Source organism: Fistularia commersonii, chromosome 13, assembly GCF_037954325.1.
Source record: "Fistularia commersonii isolate RoL2024-O1a breed Wild chromosome 13, RoL_Fcom_v1.0, whole genome shotgun sequence".
Taxonomy (NCBI): Eukaryota; Metazoa; Chordata; class Actinopteri; order Syngnathiformes; family Fistulariidae; genus Fistularia; species Fistularia commersonii.
The window spans coordinates 2,860,953-2,883,630 of NC_141296.1; the positions used below are offsets into that span (position 1 = coordinate 2,860,953).

At 36.8% G+C, this 22,678-nt stretch overlaps 1 protein-coding gene across 3 annotated transcripts in view; it reads right to left on the reverse strand.

Moving 5' to 3' along the window:
• spock1 (SPARC (osteonectin), cwcv and kazal like domains proteoglycan 1) overlaps window positions 1-22,678 on the reverse strand; it is a 151,372-nt gene that overhangs the window by 98,081 nt on the left and 30,613 nt on the right. The gene's annotated exons all lie outside the window — the stretch shown is intronic.

The window sequence follows — 22,678 nt, forward strand, 5'->3', positions numbered from 1 at the left end:
TAAAGTTAAATCAAAGCTAAAAGAAGCGCTTCCCGCAGAGTTTATTAAAGCATTCAGCATTAATCAAAACTGACAATATTTTGAGCATTAAACCTTTGATCCTTTCAATCTTTCTCTCTGCAGCCTGTTACAAGATAGTCATAATTTTTGAGTGCAAAAAAAAATTTCATTTAATAGCACTATTCCACTAATCTTCAACACAAGGTCACCGGAGGGGGACGATCGCAGATGACAACGGGTTTAAGACAGGGTACACGCTGGATAATCGCAGGGTCACATAAAGACACAACAACCACATAGTCTCACGTTTACACCTCCGGGTCAGTGAATCGACTGCGTGTTTTTGGACGGTGGGAGGATGCTGGAGAACAATGTTCACTCTAATTTTTCAAATGTCTGTGCATACAGACAGTGTGAGCACACTGAGGACCACTGTGAGCAACATTAGATGTGCAAGCTGTGGCCACACCTGAGATCATAGCTTGCGTCCCCGGAAGAGACACATACCGGAAGAGCCATATGCCGTCACCGGAAAAGTGACTAACTCCATCTTCCGGTGACAGTATATGGCTCACAGACAATTTTGAGTTGAAAAAAAAAAAAAACTCATTTTGGAACTGATTTTTAAAATACTTGTGATATTTCTTCATAATACTGTGTCATTTTAAAGTAAACAGAAATTAGATTTGAAGATAAATTTCACGGGTCACCCGTCGTTCGGATCGGGAAACAATGGCTTCCGGGTCATTGTAAAGGTGAAGAAATTAATTTGATCAGATAGCAAAGTAGTTTATCTATTTCAATCCTCGTAACGGAAAAGATGGCAAAAAGAAAAAAAAGGGGATTACCGTGTATTCCAGGCTGCGTGGACAGAGGAATTTACATTTGGATCTGCGGTATGTCTACTATGAATAATATGATAAAACTGCCTGGATGAAACGATCAAATATAAAGCGACACTTCAAACAAATCCATGCAGCACCAGAGGTCGCAATAAAATTAAGACATATTTAATTTATTAAATGTCAAAAATACAATGAAATATATTTAGAAACATTTGTCTTTTCTGGCTCTCCCAGTCAAAAAGGTTCCTGACCCCTGACTTAGTCCATATTTTTCCATCAGAAAACTCGCTCGCTACTTTAGCTTTGCTGCATGTTTTGCATGCAGAGCAGACTTTTCTCACTCAAAAAAAAGAACAAAACTCACCAGTTTCACCGCTTGTTCTATGTGTATATACTCCAACAGCCATTCCTAATAAAAATAACCGCATTTTTCACTGCCCGCTCGTTTTGCCGTGATAAGGAGTTAGCATGTTAGCATTAGCGTCACTTAACTCGCCACTGTTATTAATTTTACACAGCGTGTATGGGCAGAGCACGTGCGCAAGTACTATCAATGCCGTGATTGGCTGTGTATCATCGTAGCATCGTGACGTATGATTGGCTGGACACCTGTCAATCACAAAGTTACACAGCAAAATGATACAGAAAAAAATGTTATATGTCTAATTCATACTCAAACCAGGCAACATCATACATGTTGCATGAAATAAAATTCATGTTTCCCTAACTTTTTCTTTCTTTGCATGAGGCAATGCCATTAAGAAATGATCTTAAGATAGCTCTTGAAGAACTTGTCTAATCTTGAATATTTCCTGTGCTTTTAAAATGAAGAATAAAGCGAATATTAAGTTGAGGCTCAATATCATATTGATTTTCATAAATTTTCAAAGTTAAGATAAAAGAAACCCTATGGGTCAGGCAACAAAATCACAAGATTCGACACTGAGAGAAAACATGAAAACAACAACAACAAAAAAAAGAAAGGAGTTTGAGAATAAAGATTGGGCAACATTTGCACCGCTTGATGGCAGAAATGGATTCCTGTTTATTAATATTAGGACTGTCACACCAGATAATTCACAGGATAGATCTAGGACTTAGAACTCGAGTTTACAGAGGGATGATTACAATTAACTGAGATAGAAAATTAAAATAAAAAAAAAAAATCCCAAAGGCAGTTCTACTGCATGATAATGTACTGGGTTGAACGCAGCTTCGCGTCCGGCTCTACATTTTAATCAGCAACAATGCCCAAAGCAAGCACCAGACAGACACTGCAATATGGTTAAAATAGGATAATGACATGGCAAATAATGGATTGACTTACCTCTGCTTCCTTTAAATGATTGCAGAGGGTAGCAACAGAGGGATAAATGGGAGAAAGAGAAAAAAGAAAGGTCAGTGATAATGGCACATAGCATGGTGCTTATCAGATCTGCGCAGTTACTCACTATGAATTCCATCTGATAGAGATTTGGATAAAAGGTGGTGGATAGACAAAAGGGTCATGCATATGCGCACGCAAGCGCGCACGCACTTGGATTCAGCAAAACCATGTTTGATGAGGTGTGTAGATAAAAAAAAAAAAAAAAAAAGAAAAAAAAAAGCATCACACAGGCTTGATGGGATCAACGGGGAGGTGCCTTTTTCTGGGAAAACAATCTCGTGGAGCCAAACAACGCAAAATAATTCTCCAGTTTCTATTCAGGTCAATGAGATTCCTAACTTATAGGGTATGTGCTACTAAATATGATCTTTTAGTTTCATTTACAGCTCAGCTGACATTGAAATATTTATATTTATAAGCCAGACATCAACACAAACCGCTCATGGAAATCTGTAAACACACAAGTGTAAAACAGACGGTGCGAGTGGAAAGTTTTAAAGCACCGTAGAAGAGTCCAGTCCATCAAAAGGTGAACAGGATTTTTCTCAATATGAAAATGACTTTTGATGCGGAACAATTTAAACACTGCAGCAAAAGAGCAAGAATTATCATCTCGGCTGTGTGGCCATTTTTTTTTTTTTTTTTTTTTATGGAAACGCTCATCAAATTTTAACACATCTAAGTCACACGTTGTTATTTACTTCTATTTCTGTGTTTACTTTCTTCTTCTTGCCTCGGTGGATGCGCGCGGCAGGTGCAAATTGCGATTCATACCCTCAGGCTGCATAGAAAATGTAATAGTTGACTGTATATTTGCTGAAAAAACAATTTCTCTTCATTTCATCTACTCGTTGAACCTTTTTCTACATGGACAGGGAATTTAAACAGAGCGCATTACAATTAGGGTATCATATTTAATGAAGACATATTTAATAATCATAAAACCAATATTATTCGTGTGAAAAATGCAAAGTAGTATTCCCTTATCAATTTCTATCCTTTATTTATTTTTTTTACTTGCATTTCCATTAAAATGGAACCTAAAACACGAGCGTTTCGTGCGAAAACGCATAACATCATTCCGAGATCTTCCTCCGGCTTTTTCGCTAGTCCTCTAATTATTATTCAGCGCTGGTCCCACAGATGACCTTTCCTTGCCCAAGACCCCTGTTAATATTTTAGTGTGCTCATCTCAAAAGCATTAACTGGCTGTTTAGTGCGCTGTGACACTACCACAATGTCATTCAAACCCTTCAAAGTGATTACAAGGAGATAAAACTCTACCATTATTACCATATTGTCTTGAGCGGGGGCCGGAAGTGTTCGGTAGCGAGCTTTACGTCCAATGAATCCGTCGTATTTATTTAAATGCTCTGCAAAGCGGTCGTTCGATCGTGTTTGTTTAATGAATAAAAATTTGATGTAAAAAAAAAAACAAAAAAACTGATATGTAGAACAGGTGTTTGCGAAATAGGGATCCTTTTTATTTAGCCGCGTTTCCATTCTAATTGAGGTTAACTGATTGTATGGCTGTGCACAAACACCGTTACGAAATAACTGTTTTCATCAGAAGTTACTGTTATTTTCTAAAAAAAAAAAAAAGGGATCAGACATATAAATAAAGGAATTAACTGGCCTCTTGGGCACTCTCTTGGTTTTTGTTGACACCGGGCCAAACCTTTCTCTGCAAAAACCCCTTTATTGTCGGGAGTAACAGAGCATGGCACATCTTGAAGTTGCTATTAGGTCCCCAATGGGTATGATGTTAAAGTGATTTGAAACAAAAAAGAACACAGAAAACATTGAAAGAGGTTAATACGTTGACTGTTTCTCCATCAGTCGGACGGACAGGAGATGCACTTTCAAGGAAAATGCTTAAGAAAATCAGCCCGTGTGTCAAATCCGCTCGCAAATAATAAAACAAATGCCCGTGTAGGTTTTCGGTGCGACCGGATTCGAATTTCTTCCCTTGAAGACGTTTCACCCCCTTCCTCCGATCAATTTCCGACAAGCTAACGTGACCAAGACCTGAACGAAATTCAGAAACTCCCCACGGGTCATTAGTAGAACCGAAAAAAGAAGAAATTCAAGCGCGGTTGCCAAAACGAGAAGATTACGGCGAAAATGAAACAAATGTTTTCCAATAAGCACCAATACTAGCGATGGTAAAATGTTTTGTCTCCAATTGTACCTCAGACTAAGTACTTATATCGCCAACGGCACTCGCTCTTCAAATTGTAAACGGCGGCCTCAGTCCCTGAGCGTTTTCTCAAACATGCACAAAACAAAGCAAAAACCAACACGGCCGTGTTTACGCATCTCCGGGCCGACACCTACCAACAGATTTACCTTTAGACTTCATCGCATCCCGAGTCTAATCCTTTTTGTTTTCTTATCCCACCCAGAGATCCTTTCAGATGGCTTTGAGACAGCTATCCTACGCTCTCCACACCAGAGTTTATATTTATTTATTCGCTTTTATGGAAATACGATGTTTCGAAACAAACGCTCAATGTACCGATCGAGACAATCGCAAGTGGAGGAATCAATTAACCGGTGTTTTCTATATGTGACGGATGTTGAGGACAAAGAAGAATCGGGATTTTTGAAGCAGGGATTTTGACAGGCTGGTGTTTTTTCACTATTAATTGTTATTATTTGGATTTATATTTCAGCGCTGTTCTTTTTCTCGGTGCCGTTATCTGAACGGGAGGATTTAAAGAAAGGGGATATGGTGGCAAAAATGCGGCGTTAATTTCCGTGATGGCCTTTTCACTGTTTCATCATCCCTGTGGACATTTACAAGGTCAGCTCATTATTTCTTAAAGTAATGAACCTAAGATGTCACCTAACAGCACATTCTCTGGGCAGGAAAAGGTAAAGGACGCTTTGAAATTATCCTGATGGGAATCAAAGTATGACTGTTTTTTTATTTATTTATTTTTTTAACTCAATTTTTATTTCATTTTTCTCTACAATCAAAATGGGGGGTGCGGGCAAAAAAAAAAAAAAAAAAAATCTAGTTTTTCTCTGCATCAGAAATATTGAGGGTGGAAAAAAGGGGTGTGTGGGTGAAAAAAAAAACGTCAATTTTATTTTTATTTTTCTGTGCATCAATATTGAGGGTGGGAAATAAATCAGAGAAAAAAGGGTGTGTGCATGAAAAAAAATATCATTTAGTTTTTCTCTGCATCAATATGACAGGTACATGTACCACATAATGAGATGACATGAACATGTCATGACATGAAATAGTTACAGAAATATCAGGTGGGGCAAAAAAAAAAGAAAAAAAAGGGGGGGGGGTTGTGGGGGAAAAAATAATATTGTTTTTCTATCCATCAATATCGGGGGTGGGGAAAAAAACAAAACAAAACAATTTTTATTTTGTTTTTCTCTGCGTCATGATCACGTTATGACATGAAATAGTAACAGAAATATTGAGAGTGGAAAAAAAAAGGTTTTGGCGAAAAAAATGTCAATTTTAATTTTTTTTTTTTTTTCTGGATCAATATCAGAGATTGAAATACAAAAGGAGAAAAAGGGGGTGTGGATGAAAACATTTTTTAATTTTTATTTAGTTTTTTCTGTGCATCAATATGACAGGTATATGTACTACATACAATGAGATGACATAATAATGTTATGGCATGAAATAGTGACAGAAATATTAGAGGTGGGAAAAAAAGAAAAAAAAGGGTCTGTGGGCGAAAAGATATTCAATTTTAATTTTATTTAGATTTTCTTTGCATCAATATCAGGGCTGGGGAAAAAGAAAAAAAAGGGGTGTTGGCAAAAAAAAAAAAAAAAAAATTATTTTGTTTTTGTTTGCATCACCTTGATAGGTTTATGTACCACATATAATGAGATGACATGAACATGTCATGACATGAAATAGTGACAGAAATATCAGGTGGGGGAAGAAAAAGAAAAGAAAAGCGGGGTTGTGGGTAAAAAAAAAATTATCTTGTTTTTCTATACATCAATATCAGGGGTGGGGAAAAAGAAAAAAAAAGATGTGGAGGAAAAAAAAATGCAGTTGTTATTCAATTGTTCTCTGTATCAATATGACAGGTATAAGTACCACATACAATGAGATGACATGAACAGCCATGACATGAAATAGTGACGATGAGAAATAGTACAGAAAAAAGAGGGTGGGTTGAAAAAAAAAATTATTATAAATATTTAAAAAAAAAAAAAAAAAAGAAAGAAACACTGTACATAAGTTGTCTGAAAGGATGTGATGCTTATGTCCAATAAAGACATAGTCTTCTGAATTCTCAATGAATATGTAATTTGCTCCATCTGGTAAATGTCCCATACTCTTTGTGGTGACTGAATTTTGAGAGAATGAACTTTCTCTGATCTCCCGTGTTTGTGTGTGTGTGTGTGTGATTTTATACAAATAAGTGCAGATTAATATTAAAATAGGCAAATCTATGCCGAGAGTGCTGACTAAAGATGTCATAATCAAGGGATAAGGATGCAAATCCGGCATCTTAGTGGAAACTAAAAAAAAAAAAAACAACTCGACGTTGTGCTTTATGCGCTCGAATTTCTCCAGAATTTATTCTCTTTCCTGCCAATTTTGACATATTTTCTTTGCTTTGACATCTTAAATTTAGTCTAGAAAATGCAATAATGTGGGATATGATCTGCAAGAAGTTGATGGACAAGGCTGGAGGGTTCTGTTTTATCGCAAGGATTCTATGCACACGAAAACACTTTGATGATATTTTTTTGTAACAATTTTCTTTCTCATTAGTTAATGAAAGAAGAATGGTACTATTTTGCGACCTCATTTTCAACCGAGCGCTGCGACTGAAGGAGTCCCCTAATCAATTCCCATGCTTTTGAACTGATGTGGCACAAACCAGCACTTCATGTTAGCCTTGAACTTCACTTTTTAAAGATTACTTGCTATTAATGCTATGAGCAGCACTTAAAATCCTCACTGATCCACTCTATTGTGTTAATTACATGCTCTTTGATCATGAATCAATATTAAACAAACTATGCATAGTTTCTTGCATGGATAATACACAAATGTCTAATAAGTAATAAAGACGTTCATTCATTTTAACTATGTAAACACCTGATTCTGTGCAGGTTCCCTGGGAGCTAGTTTAAGTCATAGCTAACTCTGGCTTGCAAGCCAAGATAAAAAAAAAAAATATATATCTTTATCAAAATTTATTGCAAACTGTACCTTCCGAAATGGTAACATAAACACTGGTCTAAATAGAATAGAAGAAAATAAGATAAGATAAACTTCACTGATCCCCACAGAGGACATTCTTTTGTTATAACGGCTATAGATATGAATATAAATAGAGAGACAAATAGAAGACAATTAAAAGATAGCAAAAGACATATTAGAGGATAAAAGAATATAGAAGGGTATAAATAGGAGAATAAAAGTATCTAAGAATATTAGAGGATATAAGAATATTCCTTAAATTGGCCCAAGGTGGTTAAAATTTCAACCACTCACAGCAGAAAGTGGACGGTGCAAGAAAATAGAAAAAATAGAAAAACTAAGAATAAGCAGTGTTAACACTGCTCAAAAAAAATTTATGTGTACATGTATTCGTATGTATGTATGTATATATGTGCATATATATGTATATGTATGCATATGTATATGTGTATATACGTGTGTATGTATGTATGTATGTATATATATATATAACAAAAATTACTTTTTCATGATATTCTAATATTTTGAGATAGGATTTCTGAGTTCTCTTAAGATGTAAGCCATAATCAGCAATATTAAAATAATAAAAAGGCTTGCAATATTTCAGTTGATTTGTAATGAATCCAGAATGTATGACATTTTTGTTTTTGAAATTGCATCACAATATTCTAATTTTTTGAGACAGTCCTGTATGACAATTTATAAACATTATAAACATGTGCAAAAGTGGCAACAACAGCAATACTTGCAGAGGTAGTAGCGCAGCAGAGTGAGAGTGAATGAATGGACACATGAATGAATGAATGAATGAATGAATGAATGAATAAAAGACAAATCTATTGAGAGCAGAGCTGGGTGTTAAATTGTCAAAGGACCTGCAAAATCCCTCCTTCACGCACTCGGAGTGTGTCGCCGAAGGAGCTGCTCGGTGCCGTGGTGATGCCCTGCAAGGGGTGGGAGGCGTTGGTCATCAGAGATGATTAGCTACTTAGCTAAGCTACTTAGCTTAGCTACCGCCCTCCTCTCTCCCAACACCTGCACGGATCGTTTTCAGTGCATCATCCATCTAAAGCAGGGGTGTCAAACTCATTTTCACCTTGTGCCACAGCGGCATAATGGTTGCCCTCAAAGGGCCACATGTAAGGCTAACTGTATAAATGTAATGTAGAATAAATCTAACTACTCCTTCATATTCAATAACTGAATTTATAACTCATTCAAATCCAAACAATCTATGCGAATGCAGATGCAACATTTTGACTTTTTAATTCTTGGACAATTTCTTGTTTTTCCTGGAAGGCTAACTTTAGCATACTTAGCTCTGTGTTTGGTGTCGACATGTTAACATATTAAATAACTCATTTGAATCCATAATGTTACATATGCATTCTTGAAACTTCCATCTGCATCAACTTTTCTCTTTTTGGACTTCTCAATTCTCAAACTTGCTGAAAATTATACATGAATTACGAAAATTAATATTAATATTAAAGTGGATGCACTGCTACCTAAAGGCGGGTAACATGATCGGCATGAAATGTAGTTTATGGTCAATGCACGTGTTTGACTTATTTTGTTTAAGACAATCACGCAGCTAAGACGTTTTCACGGGACACATAAAATGAAGTGGCGTACCACATTTGGCCCGCGGGCCTTGAGTTTGACACGTGATCTAAAACATCCTTTTCTATGTTTTAGATGGACAACCTACGACGGCGACGTGCTTTCGGGAAAAAAATCCCAAGAGAGAGATCAAGAGAAATGTATTTTTGCTGACAGCCGTCTCAAGAGAGAATACGTCACAATGAAAGAGAAAGGAGAACAAAACTCATGCCAGAATGATGGGGATAAAATGTGGCCTTACTAACTATAACTTTTCGCATTTCTGGAGTAATTTTCCTTTCCCCAAGTGGTCAGTTATCATTTTTGTCTGAAATTTCTGCTCCCTATGCCGTCGTAGAGACCCTCGTGTTATCATCAGGTTGCGAAAGAGATACCGCCGTCCACTTGTCAACAATCAGCTGTAAAATAAGCTGCTCTGTGAAAAGCTTTCTATAAAACGGTTATTTAACTCTTGACATATGAAGCTGGAGATGTGCTGCGCGTCACCTCGTCCCGGGTTCAAGCACGGACACTAAATAAATCTAAATAAATGGATCCAGATAAATCAGGAACTCTGCTCGGTGAGAATTTGTGTCAGCTATCAAAAAAAAGCACCTCTATTCGATAAAGATAAAGATAAAGATATGACAAACTTTATTGGTCCCCATAGGGGAATTATAGTGTATATGGTTATAGTGTATATTAATATGAATATAAATAGAGAGACAATTAGAAAATAGCAAAAGAAATCCACAAATAAATAGACAGCAAGAGAACAACAATCACAACATCAAGGATAAAAATGGACAACATAATGTGAAAAAAAAAGACAGTCAGGGCGAAGATTGACAACCGAAACAACAACATAAGCAAGAATAAAATAAATAAACAAAATTAAGCAAATGTGCTGAGACCAAGAAGGATAAAATAGACTATGTTACATGTTATTCAGCGTAGTATATTTTTCAAGTCAAGAGCGATCAGAAGCACTGCACTAACACCACACTTGATATAAGTTATATTTTTGACGCCTAAAATAAAGGTATCACTGTATATATTGCTTTTTGTTTCCTTTATACTTTGCATAAACAAGTGTGTTGTGTGTTGCTTATGAAATCCACGAAGTGCTACTGAGAAAATTACATTTTATTTATGTAATGAACACATTTTGAGAGCGTTTGGCGGAGCCTTGACCTGAATTTTAAAAATAAATCAGGAAAAAAATTGCTGTGTCAGTAAACAATAGAAAATAAATATTTGCAAAATATCTTCATAAATATGTGTTTTACCTGCTTAATGGGACTTCTGCTCCTGAACTTCTGCACACAGCATCTGCAAATTGGACTATACTGGCTGATGTTTATTTTGAGCGTCGAAAAATAATAAATATAATTTTAATTTAATATTTCAAGATCAACATGATCTTCCAATTTAGAACGAGTATTAAAAAAAAGGAACTAACACAGAAAAATATACCTCAATTAAATACTTATAATTTATTTTCCCAAGCCACTCGGAGCCGCAGCGTAAGGCTAGTTGAACCTAGCAATGACATTTTTCTTAATGCAAAATTTCACTGTTTCTGCACAACGACAATTAAAAATCTTGATTCTTCTCAAAGCGAGTTCCTTTTAGTTTTAAAAAGTTGTGATTCTGATTGGGCTTTAACCAGTCACTTGCCAGTTTTTGAAACATTCAATGATTTTGTCACACATTGAATGTTTCCTACTATTATTTATTATTGTTATGTTGTACTTGAAACTCTGGCACAACAATTTCCTTTGGGATAAATAAACTTGTTCTTATTCTTATATTGTATTACAAGTTGGTCGCTGGCAGGTGTAAATACATGCAAAACCATAGAATCACTCCGTAATAAATCATTAAAGGTCTTTGATAGAAAACCAATGTCATTCCGTGTTTGTAACATTTTAAAAAAAGTACAATTTATTGAGCCTTGGGAATTTTAAAATATTTAAAATGGCTTGTCTAATGTACAAGGTGTTACATGGACTTGTCCAACCTCCCATGTCGGACTTTCCCCACTCAGAAACACAGCCTTCGGACAAAATTGTCTTTCTGTAAATGCAAGTGAGATCTGGAACGGTCTTATTGTAACCTTTTGCTCTTTCTCATGTCTTGTTGTGTACTTAATTAATGTAATTAGCATTTTTGCTATAACCCGGCATGTTTACGTCTATTAGAATGGATGTTCATTAATGTGCGCTGTCCTTATCAAATAATAAAAAAACAAAACTGTAAGTAGTTGAGCAGACAGATCCAGCTCATTCTCTTTTAATACTTTTCTCAACATATCGGAGAAACAGAAACTAGCCTCTAGCAACGTAGCCGGTAAGGAGGGGGCATCAAGCCAGCTTCCTCCCCGGCGAGCTCGCTTTAACCCGCCGGCCCCTGGCAACCGTCCTGGCCTCGCATCAAAGCTCCGGTCAAAACCCGCGGGTTCTGTCCTCCACATTATCAGGTTCCACCTCCTTGGAAGTCTAGAAATCAGTCCTCCCCTGGAGCCCCGCGCCGGCCGGTGGTCACCTATCTGTTTGTCCGGTCCGCCGGAATTTTCTCCATCAGAACCCGAGGCCACGCGTCTGAAACCCCCTTGCCCTCAAAATGAAAAGCAGCTTTGGCATTCTTCTGAACTTTGAGGACTTCTGGAAAAAAAAATCCCTGTGCTGGTTTGTAATCCTGTTTTTCCCTTGTTGAAGGTTGGCCGAAGCAAAGCTCCAGACAGGTTTTAATCTTTAAATATGCCTCTTGTGGTGCAATTTGTTGACTTATTTAGTTCCGTCTTATGAGTTTCTGTCTTTGTCAAATCATCTCCGGCGTGCGTCATTCTCCCTGACACGATAATGGATTTTTTTTTTTTCAAATAATTGGATTTAAAGCCATAACAAATACATAATCTGACTTTTTTTTTTTTTTTTTTTTTTTTGCAAATCCACAAGACGCAAGGACTTTGAGATTGATAGACCAAAATCTTATTCGAGGCCAAAAGAGAAGCTGAAGTAGTGTGTGTACTTATTGTTCTTATGCTGGCTGACACGCTGCTTGAGAGGTGAGCTGCACACAAAAACGAATTAAAATTTCATGGGAAGACACACAGACTTGGAAAAACTTCCGGCTCGATTCCAAGCCTGCTTTTCTTCCTCTTCATCTGTATTTTTTTTTTCTTTTTTCTAGTGATAATGAGGTAAACTCTGGGAGAAGTCTGGTATTCAAAAAAAAAAAAAAAGCGATTTTCACATTCTTCCTGCTCTGCAATATATTCTTCCGCTTGATATGTTTTTTTTTTTTTTCTTTCATGACTTTTAGGACGTTAAAGTAAAAAAGTTCAAAAGAAAAAAAAAATACTATAATTAAGCAAAGGAGGGAAGGATGTAGGAGGTTGAGATTTTCAATAAAACCTACTGTTTGGTTTTTTGGAAAGTGTGAGGAAACCAGAAAACGCTGCGTAGTCGGAGGGAGAACCTGCAAAAACCTCCCTGTGGGAATCCAACCGGGAACTTCACCGTGCCATCATGCTGCCGGTGATTATGTGCCAGTTTTGTTTGTAAACGGAGACGGAGTTTTGAACTCTTTGTTTTGGATTCAAGGCTTTTAATGTCATTACACAAAGTGCAACGGAATTTAGAGATAGCAGCTCTCAGGCTCTCAGGTGGAATTAAAAACAACACAGCAATACAATGATAGAAGCGTCTCTGGGGTAGAGATAAAGAAGAAAAAATACCAAAAATAAAAAGAATATTTCTAAATAATGAATAACATCTAGAAGTATATGTATCTTTTTATATATATGACTATTGGAGAGCTCCAAGGTAAAAGTAACAAATGTGATGCTCAAAATATGTAACATACGGGGGGTTTACAATGTTTTAGCTGTTTTTACAAAAATATAAAAAAATATATGAATAGCATCTAGAAGAATGAATAAATAAATATATACATAAATTTAAATATATATTTATATGTATGTATGTATATGAAAATTGGTTGTATATATATATATATATATATATTTATTTATATATAAACATATGTATGTATATGGCTATTGGTTAAATATATTTAAATATTTTATTTATATATACGTATATACATATACTATATATAAACATATACACTTTATATAGATGTATTACATGTATGTACTATATATAGATGACTATAGATAGTTATATCGATGCTATGGATGCTATATATATATTCTATACTATATATTTTTTTTATACATTGTACATATATTGTATATATGTATATACTGTATGTACATATGTACATATATAAAATATTTAAATTGTTTTTTTATCTATCTATCTATCTATCTATCTATCTATCTATCTATCTATCTATCTATCTATCTATCTATCTATCTATCTATCTATCTATCTATCTATCTATCTATATAGATATAGATAGATAGATAGATAGATAGATAGATAGATAGATAGATAGATAGATAGATAGATAAAAACAAAAGAACAAAACAAAACAATAGTCATATATATATATACATATATATATATATATACATATATGTATAACAATTAGAGAGGCCGAAGATAAAGGTGACAAATGGGATGTTCTAAATATATAACATACGGGGGTCTACAATGTTTTACTTGTTTTTTACTCTTTTTTTGTTGCATGCATCCGCTTGTCAAACTAGCGTGCCTGTTGTGCACCTGCACATTGTACCAGAGTCAGTGCACCCTTAAGTATTAGCCCCCCCGACACCCATGAATATTCTTCGATCGGACGACTTTAAGTGTTTCCAACTGTAAATGTCATCAAGTGGTTCCGTAAAACTGGAGGAGTCATTCATTTCTCAACTGCTTAGAAGTACTCCAATGTGCTGGCTTGTGCACACACTGCATCCCTCCCGAGAATCCCAAGAGACTATTAACAATCCTGTCTGACAGTCCTTCAGCTTCTGTGATTATCCCACGGTGACAGTGCAGCCGTGGCGTGAGGCCAGGATTTAAGCCAATCATACACAAGCTCGCTTATCTGTCTGCTCCACTGCAAGGCGGGGGGTTGGAGGACGGAGGAACAAATGTCTTGTCTTGGCTCAGGAGGAAGAGCCGTCCTCCCCGGAACCGAACATTTCCGGTTCGAATCCCGGCTCTTCCTTTTGTATTATTAAGCAAGCCTTAGCTGGTTCATCCAGGATGGGTCAAATGTCCGGCCCGCGGGCCGGTACTGGCCCGCCGGGGGGTCCGATACGGCCCGTGGAATAAATCCACAAATTGAAAAAATACATAAAAATCATGAACTACTTTTTTAAAATAAAAATGCAGTTCCTGTATTGTTTGCTAAGAACACTAGCAGATGGCAACAATGCAGCTTCTGGGTCTGTAAATAGCATTTTTACTTTTTTCGTTTTTCGTTTGCCCCGACACCCTCATCAGCAAGATGTCGTTGCCAAAAAAGAGTAAAGTGGACAAAAAATTGACCATTTCTTATTTGTTCATTGAGGTTAATAAGAATCTTCATGCTTGTCATGGATGCAGCAAGTTCTTGGCAAAAAATACAACAAAATGCAAGGAGAAATGAGAAGATATAAGATATAAGAAATTGCATTTACTTTTCTTAAAGAATCTCAGGTTGTTCGTCGCGCAAAGGAAACATGACTCGGTGTTACTTCTAGGTAATTATGCAATGATTTTACTGTTTTGGCACAACAAGGTCAAATGCAGAGGAGGAATTTCTCATTCATAAAGTATAAATCAGCATGGCGATTTTTTCGAGCGATTGACATCGGAACCGAACATTCCTGCTTCTCCTCGCCAGTGGAAGTGGCGCTGTTGTCAAAAATACTGCTAAAAAAAAGATCAAGGGAACACACTGTCACTCCAAGTCACTCGAAATGTCCACTTAGGAAGCAACACTGATACATTTTGACTTATTTTAAGGTCATTACACCCAAGTTGAATTAGCCCGAAGTGTGTTTTTCCATTTTAATTTGAACCGTGACTCCATGGGTTCCATAAATTTGATTTCCATTGATAATTTTTCTGTGATTTAATAAGTATTTAATAAGAATATTTCATCCATTCAGATCTAGGATGTGCCATTTTAGCGTTCCCTTTATATTTTTGTGCTGTATGTGACACTTTGCATTTCTTATACATTATTCTGCTCGCTATAGTCTTAGCTTTTTTTTCCTTCATTAAGTTTTCCGACTTGGAGATGTCATGAACCGGCGAAGGCCGGCGAGCTCTGGGCTGCTTCCCCCTCTCCCGTATTTCCTTTTTCTTACTTGCCTTCGCTCTGGTCTGACTTTCTGTCTTTCTTCTTGTTTCCCTGTCAGCTCACAAAGCAAATGCCAGCAAAAAGTTCAAAGTAAGCCGGTGGGAAGACGCTCTCACAACTCCGTGTGTGTGTGTGTATGTGTGTGTGTGTGTGTGTGTGTGAGTTTTTCTTTGTGCTGATATGTACCTGTCTCTATGGTTTTGTCAAACTAAATACAAGACATTTGAATGCAGGCGAAAGAGCCAAATGAAACCCCAGACGCAAAACATTTCAAAGAGTCGTTTTATAATTAATAGGAAATAAACATCTGTCACCCCCCCCCCCCCCCCCCCCCCCCCACCCGCCGCCGCCGCCGCTCCCCGTTATTGTAAGATGACGGCTTACTTTTTCGCGGCGTGTCTGCTGTTCTGAAGGTCATCGAAATATTTCTTCTTTTTTTTTTTTTTTTTTTTTCTTTTTAAATCTAAATACTCAGCTCAGCTAAAATGCAAAGCAGTCAATATGCATTCAGCGTTAGCGCTACAAAAGGCACTGTGTTGTGTTTTGGTTTGTTGCAGCGCTTCATGTTCAGTCAGCGTTATGATATTAATGCTGAGTCATGCAAAGGCAATAAATGCGTGTTGACTTGTAAAATGTGTGGAATCAGAGACAAATAAAAAGCGAGCTGACATCTGAATTACCTTTCTACCTTCTACTTACACTGACATTTAGAGCTTTTTCAAATGGTAAAGGCTTGTGAGGGGGAACTTTATGAATTGGTGAAAATGTATTACGAAAGGGGAATCGTGCAAAAAAAATGGCATGACATAATATTTAAGGCAAGGGCGTCAAACTCATTTTGATCCGGGGTCACAAACCGACGAATTTGATTTAAAGTGAGCCGGACCAGTAAAATGATAGCGTGGTTACCTAGAAGTAACACTAAGTCATTTTTTTTTTCCCTTTGTTTTAGTGTAAAGAACACCTAATGATAAAAAAAATCATTATATGTAATGAACTGCTCCTTTGAAAAAAATCATGATGAACAAACTAAGATTAATTGAGAAAAGTAAGTGCAATTTTAACAACACTATGTCTCAGTGTGTCTTCTCAGTTCTGCGTGTATTTTGTTGTATTTTTGCTGCATCCACACCAAGCATACGGGTTACTTATAAACTCAAGGAACGTATAAGAAGTCGGACGTTTTTCTTGGAAAACCCGACACTCCAATGTCCATTTTTCCCTTTTTATGACGACGACATCATGACGATGAGGGTGTCGGGGCCAACGGAACACCAGATAAATTTTTCAACAATATATAAAAAATTTTAGTGTAAAAAAACAGGTAAATTATAATAATCTTTATGTGTGATGAACCGCATCTTTCGAAAAAAACAAAAAACAAAGAAGAAAAAAACAACAAAAAAAATAAAAAAACAACCTGAGACCCAGAAGCCACATTGCTGCCATCTGTAACATAGTGTTGTGCCGTGTTGCTAACACTGACTAAAACAGTGCGCCCCTCGCAGACGATATAGGAGCTGCATTTTTATTTTAAAAAACGTAGTTCATGATTTTTATATATTTTTTCAAATTATAGATTTATTCCACGTGCCGGATCGGACCCTCTGGTGGGCCGGTACCGGCCCGCGGGCCGTACGTTTGACAGCCCTGATTCAAGGTCTGCCGTAGCTTAAACAAGGAACAGAATCGGGAAAAGAGAACAAATTCTGATATGCAATCGCTGAATTAAATCCACCTAATTAATCCGACTTCATGAAATCTACACGTGATGCACTTTGTAGCTTTCAGCTCCTATGCTATGCTGTACTAATTTTATACTACTTATACTGCATAGTATACACGTTTATTTTATTTTATCTTTTGTTGAATTTTATTTTGTTTTGCTGCATGCCATTTATCTGAACTGAATACGTGAATTAACATTTGCTAAAAAAAAAACCAAAAACAAAGTAATTTTAACAATGTTAGATCATGAAATCATATTTGCAGAACTGTACAATTCCAGACAAAAACAAGTATTAGTGGGAGAAGAACATCTAGCCGACTCACTGAAACATCCCTGCATTGGAGAACAGCACTCTCCTCTGATTCCCTCTCTCTCACACACACACACACACACACACACACACACACACACACACACACACACTCCTTTTGGCTTTCAACAAACAAACACCAGGTCCCTAACAAGCCCCCGTGGGGTTAGCCCCTCCAACATGGCGATCAGCAGAATGATGTACTTGTTCTCCACAGACAAGATGATCCATCATGGTGAATATTTCCAGTTATTACGTTTTTCCATATATAGCACAATTTTAAGTCGTGTCTTATCACCGACTACAATTCATATCTTGTTTGAATGACAGACCAAAGGTCTTTTTATTTATTCCGAGTTAGCAAAAATAATTTCTTGTTTAATGAGCCCTCCAGGGAGGAGCACTCTCTAATGTTTTTATTGGTCGATTGAAACCTTATTTTACCCCGCAGAGCTGAGATGAGAATTTCTGACGCAAGAGCCGTTCTTTTGTTCACCTATTTACCGTTAATGTGTATTGCGGACGAGAAGCGCTATTTTTGATTTGTGCACAGTTGATTTGAATGGGAATGACCATCTGGCTGTTGCGCTGGCTCTCAAATTAATGGTGTTTACTTCACCGATATCCTGGGAGCGAGTATCGGAAAAATATATACGCATCGCTGTTAAATTACGGAAAAAAAAAAAAAAACAGAAAAGCACCGACGATAAAACAATATATCCGCCTTTAATGTATTTAATGAAAATTTAAAAACCTATTTCATGGTCACATCCGTTGCTACGGTGGTGATAAATCTTTAAAAAACAAAAAAAAAAGAAGCAAACAAAGGAAAGAACCTGTCTGAACTCTAGACAGCCGCAGAGGGACAGCATTTATTTTTCAGTCTCCAGGCCTCATTCCAACTGTTACTCAGAGGAAAGAAGTCGGCTTTCGTCTGAAATAACAAATAAATTTGGACCCTTTAGTTCTGTCGATACCAATTTCAAAATGATTGTGGGGAAACTCCGACGTCTATTTATATCCTTGTCGCTCTCAGTCCGTTCGCATTCTGTTTATTTTGGTTGTTGTAATTTTTGTCATTTTGTTTATGTTTTTATCCTTGTTGTTGTCGTTTTGGTTGTCTATTCTCAACCTTCCCATATTTTTAAAGAAATCGATTAATTAATCAACCAATTAATTAATCGGCCAATGATTTAATCGATTAATTATTTCTCCATTCTGTTGTCTATTCGTATCCTTGTTGTTGTTGTTCACTCTGCAGTCTATTTATTTATGGGTGTCTTTTGCTATCTTTTAATTGTCTGCATTTACTATATTTATACCCATATTTATTGATAGCGTAATTGTTCCGCTGCCGTGACATCAGTGGGGATCAATAAAGTATATCTTATCTTAAACTCAATTTTCTTTGGAGATCATGGTTTTATACCCGACTTGAATCCCCTTAGGTAGACTGTTTAGCCAAGGTAACCTTCACGCTTTTTGCAAAAATCCTGCTTTTTTGCAGAATAATAAGGAGATCAGTGTAACGGCACTGATGATATAAGCCTGATGGTTAAGAAATTGAGATGGTGCTCAAGCCTTCGGTGACCCACTTAAGAGAGTAGTGCCTCTGCAGAAGAGCATTTACCGGATCCATGGAATCATCAGCACCGAGAGCTCTGATACAAAATCTCTCTGATTAGATGTTAAGAATACTGTTAAAATGTAGAATATACGTCATCACCGGGATATATTTCCACTCCGGCTGTTGATACAATGATCCCATCAGTGGAACAATGGTGCAAAACGATTACCACTGGCTCAATTGTCAAAGCTAATATGTTTTGCCAAGAGCTGAAAGGGGGCAGATCGACTGATATGCGCGCATCCGATGTTGTTTCCCTCAGTGTGCCTAGGAAAAAATGGCAGGAAAACATGGCGGGGTATGTAAATGGACGACACCTGGCTGAAACTGAGATCTGTGAAGCCCCGGAACCAGTGACGTGCAGTGAGGTTCATTGCTGGTGAGGCACGCCTACCATGAGGCAGGACAACCGTGTGCCTCACTTGGCGGCTCTTGGCAGCTGTTTTACAATTGTTCATGGCTGGTGAGCCACTGACTTCATCACAATCAGATATTCGGTGCTCTGCAGCCGAAGAGTCGCAAGAAGAATCCCTGGAATCGCAAGCGCCCCCAACAATGAGGCAGAGGAACCGTGTGCCTCACTTAGTAGCTCTTGGCAGCCGTTTTATGCTCAGCACAAGAGACTAGTAGGACACATAGAGCTGATGACAAAAGAAATCCTATACAATGGAAATGTATTTTGTATAGCAAAAGTGTTTAAACATTTTAATGGTGACAGCAATGCAGTATTAGTGCAGTGCTTAGTGCAGTAAGCCGTCATTGTGCAATCTACATTGAGGCATGATAGTCGGCTGCCTCACCGGACGTCTCGTCTTGGTATTTGAATGGCAAATGTGAAAATCCAGTGATTTTGAATAAAAAACATTCTAAAACTGGCAAAGTCAAATGAAAAATCACTGATAAATATAACCATTTAATTATTTTTTTCATTTTACATTTTTTCTTTCCAACATTGGCAAGTGAGGCACAGACTCTCCTGCCTCCCCTGACTGCACGTCACTGCCCGGAACACAGAATGGTTGTTTATGGTCCCTCTTCTGAATACGGGCTTTTTTTTGTACCATTTCAAAAGAAACAAACAGTTTTTATTCATGCTTACTGACTTTTTTCTTACTTCATCCCCTTCCATGCGTGTGGATTACAGTTTGGACTGGACGGGTGTTTATCGTCTCAAACTGGGTATAGTTTGTCCATATTCCCAAATCTAATTCCAGCTTCTCTTTTTACCGACAGGACAGGATCAGGTCTGCTATCAGTGCCAGTGTAGCTACCTGGGGAAAGCTTGATAGCATATTTATTATGTTTTATTTCTTTCAATTTGCTTTTTAAAGCCTGCTACTCGAAACCTATACTTTTCATTAGCAATTGGATGATCCTCTTTTTTGTAAAAAACATATGCAAATTGTATAGATGTTTTATGCATTTTTATGCATCAAAACACGGCATTTCCCGTATGGGAAAATTTCAACAAACTAGAAGAGTTTCCATGCTTTATTTTTCATTAAAATTGTAAATATATAATGCAATTTACAATTTCCTAATGGCTGAAATCTTTTTAAGAAAATAAAGATGCTGCCGTGCTGTAAAACCCTCCATTAGGAAGGATAATTTCATTCAAGGTTGAATAAGATTTGAATCACCGATGTGAGCGTGTAAACAAAAAATAAATAAATCTTGGCGAACTGACAGAAAGAAACAGTTAAATGTGAATGCACTGCTCCTCTATCTGCATTACTGGCTTAGTTAAAGACACAAGAACTCTGGCGACAATCAGCCTTGGTTCTTCCATTGAGCCAGAATGGGTGATTTAGTTTCAAATGGCAGGATGTTGTGTTTGCTGGTGAGTTTAATGCATTTTTCTCTTCTTTTTCTGTGGAAATAAGGAGCCGAAAACTGCAAAAGCTAACCTTTCTTAGCCATGATGTGTTGTTTCCTTTGCAATGATACTATTATGTTATTTTTGATATTAATTTTAGTTTTTGCCGTCATTGGACCCGCTTTAGTGTCATCTTTCATACAGGGTTAGTAAATGTACAGCAAATGTTTGCTAAACCACTCAGAAATTGATTAACCATAACAATCACCATCCATAGCAACAAATCAAATTTTGGATAATAAAACGCATTTTCTTATTGTGTCCCGCAGCTCCCTCATTTTTTTTTTTTTTTTGACAAAAACTCGTGATTAAAAGCTAAAGCAGAATTGAAAAAACAGCTATTTCTTCTCATTCAATGCAAGTTCCGGAGTTGCAACACTAACAAAAGCTTCATATGCTAAATTTGGACATTTTTTCTTTGTGCAATCAGTGAATTACAGTTACCTTTATATAAATGTTTCCTCTATAGTTTTGTTGGCTTATTAAACTCTCTTCTGTTTGTGATGAATCTCTGTTATGGCATAACTATTACTGTTTTTTCCCATAATTTTTGAAGAATTCCTGGTTGGGATATGTAAAACCCTATAATATAATATTTTTAAGTGCCAGTACAGGGAAACAATATGAAATAAAAAACAACGTTTCACAGATATAACAAGGAGAAATCCCCGAAACAAAAAAAAAAAAAAAAAAGGAAAGAAATAATGCTCCCAAATTGAAAGATGCGCCTTTGGTACAAGTAAGAGAGAGAGCAAGGATTTTAAATTACAACGATAAAAATTGAAGTAGCCCCGAAGCTCCATGAAGACAGTGACCTTTCTGAGTCGAAAAAAACCATCAATAATCCCCCTTAGGCATATCTCATGTCCTCTGGCACAGCAGACACCAGCAATACCCCTCTTGAGATAAAGAAAACACTGATAATTCCCAATGTGTGTGTGTGTGTGTGTGTGTGTGACATGAAATCTAGAATTACCATAACAAAGATCTTGCAAATATGCTTCTTTGATTACCCAGTCATTCTGTAATCCTATTTTTATTGCTGAATAACAACGATAATCACGCGCAAGTTCTATTTTCTATTTTCAAATATACGTTTTGACACTTCCATCTTTCCTCACATCTCCAGCTGTCAGAAAGCCATTTTTTTCTCCTTACAGAAACTGTTTTTTTTTTTTCCTGAAAAAAAAGTTAAGGCTCATTATTTTTTTCCTCCTCCCAGATAAGTTGGCAAGATGTTTTCTCGCATTTTGACCAAAAACACTATCATCAACACAACAGTTATGATCAACATTATCATCATCATAAAACTGACAGCCTGCTGATAAAAATGCTGAGCGGGGGAGGAAATATAATTGAAATGGGAGTGCGGGTATTGATTGAGATGCTAAAGTTTTTCTAAAATCAAGTCATAGAAATGAGACCGTGACGAGGAAATTGCACGTTTTTCCGTGCAAGCTGAGATGTCTGCGGCGTAATCACAACCGGGAGACGGTGACGGAAAATTGTTATGATAATGCGGGTGAGAGGAGAGAGCGAGATAAGATATTTATTAAAAGAAGGCGATAACAGATCAGCTTAGGTGGGACACAAAAAATACTCACATAGCGTTAGCTTATGTTTCAAAGATGGTATCAGCAGTAAATTGAGATTTTGAAATTATATCAAGTACTTGGATGTTTATGGCTTTGACAGACTTGACGCTCACCGTACAAAACCCTTTTCACATGCTTTGTAAGCTTTTGTGCTTCTCTTTTTCTTCAAAATTCAACATATTCACTTCCTGCTTTGACTCTCTGTAGGTAGAATTTGCCAAAGGTACAATACAAGAA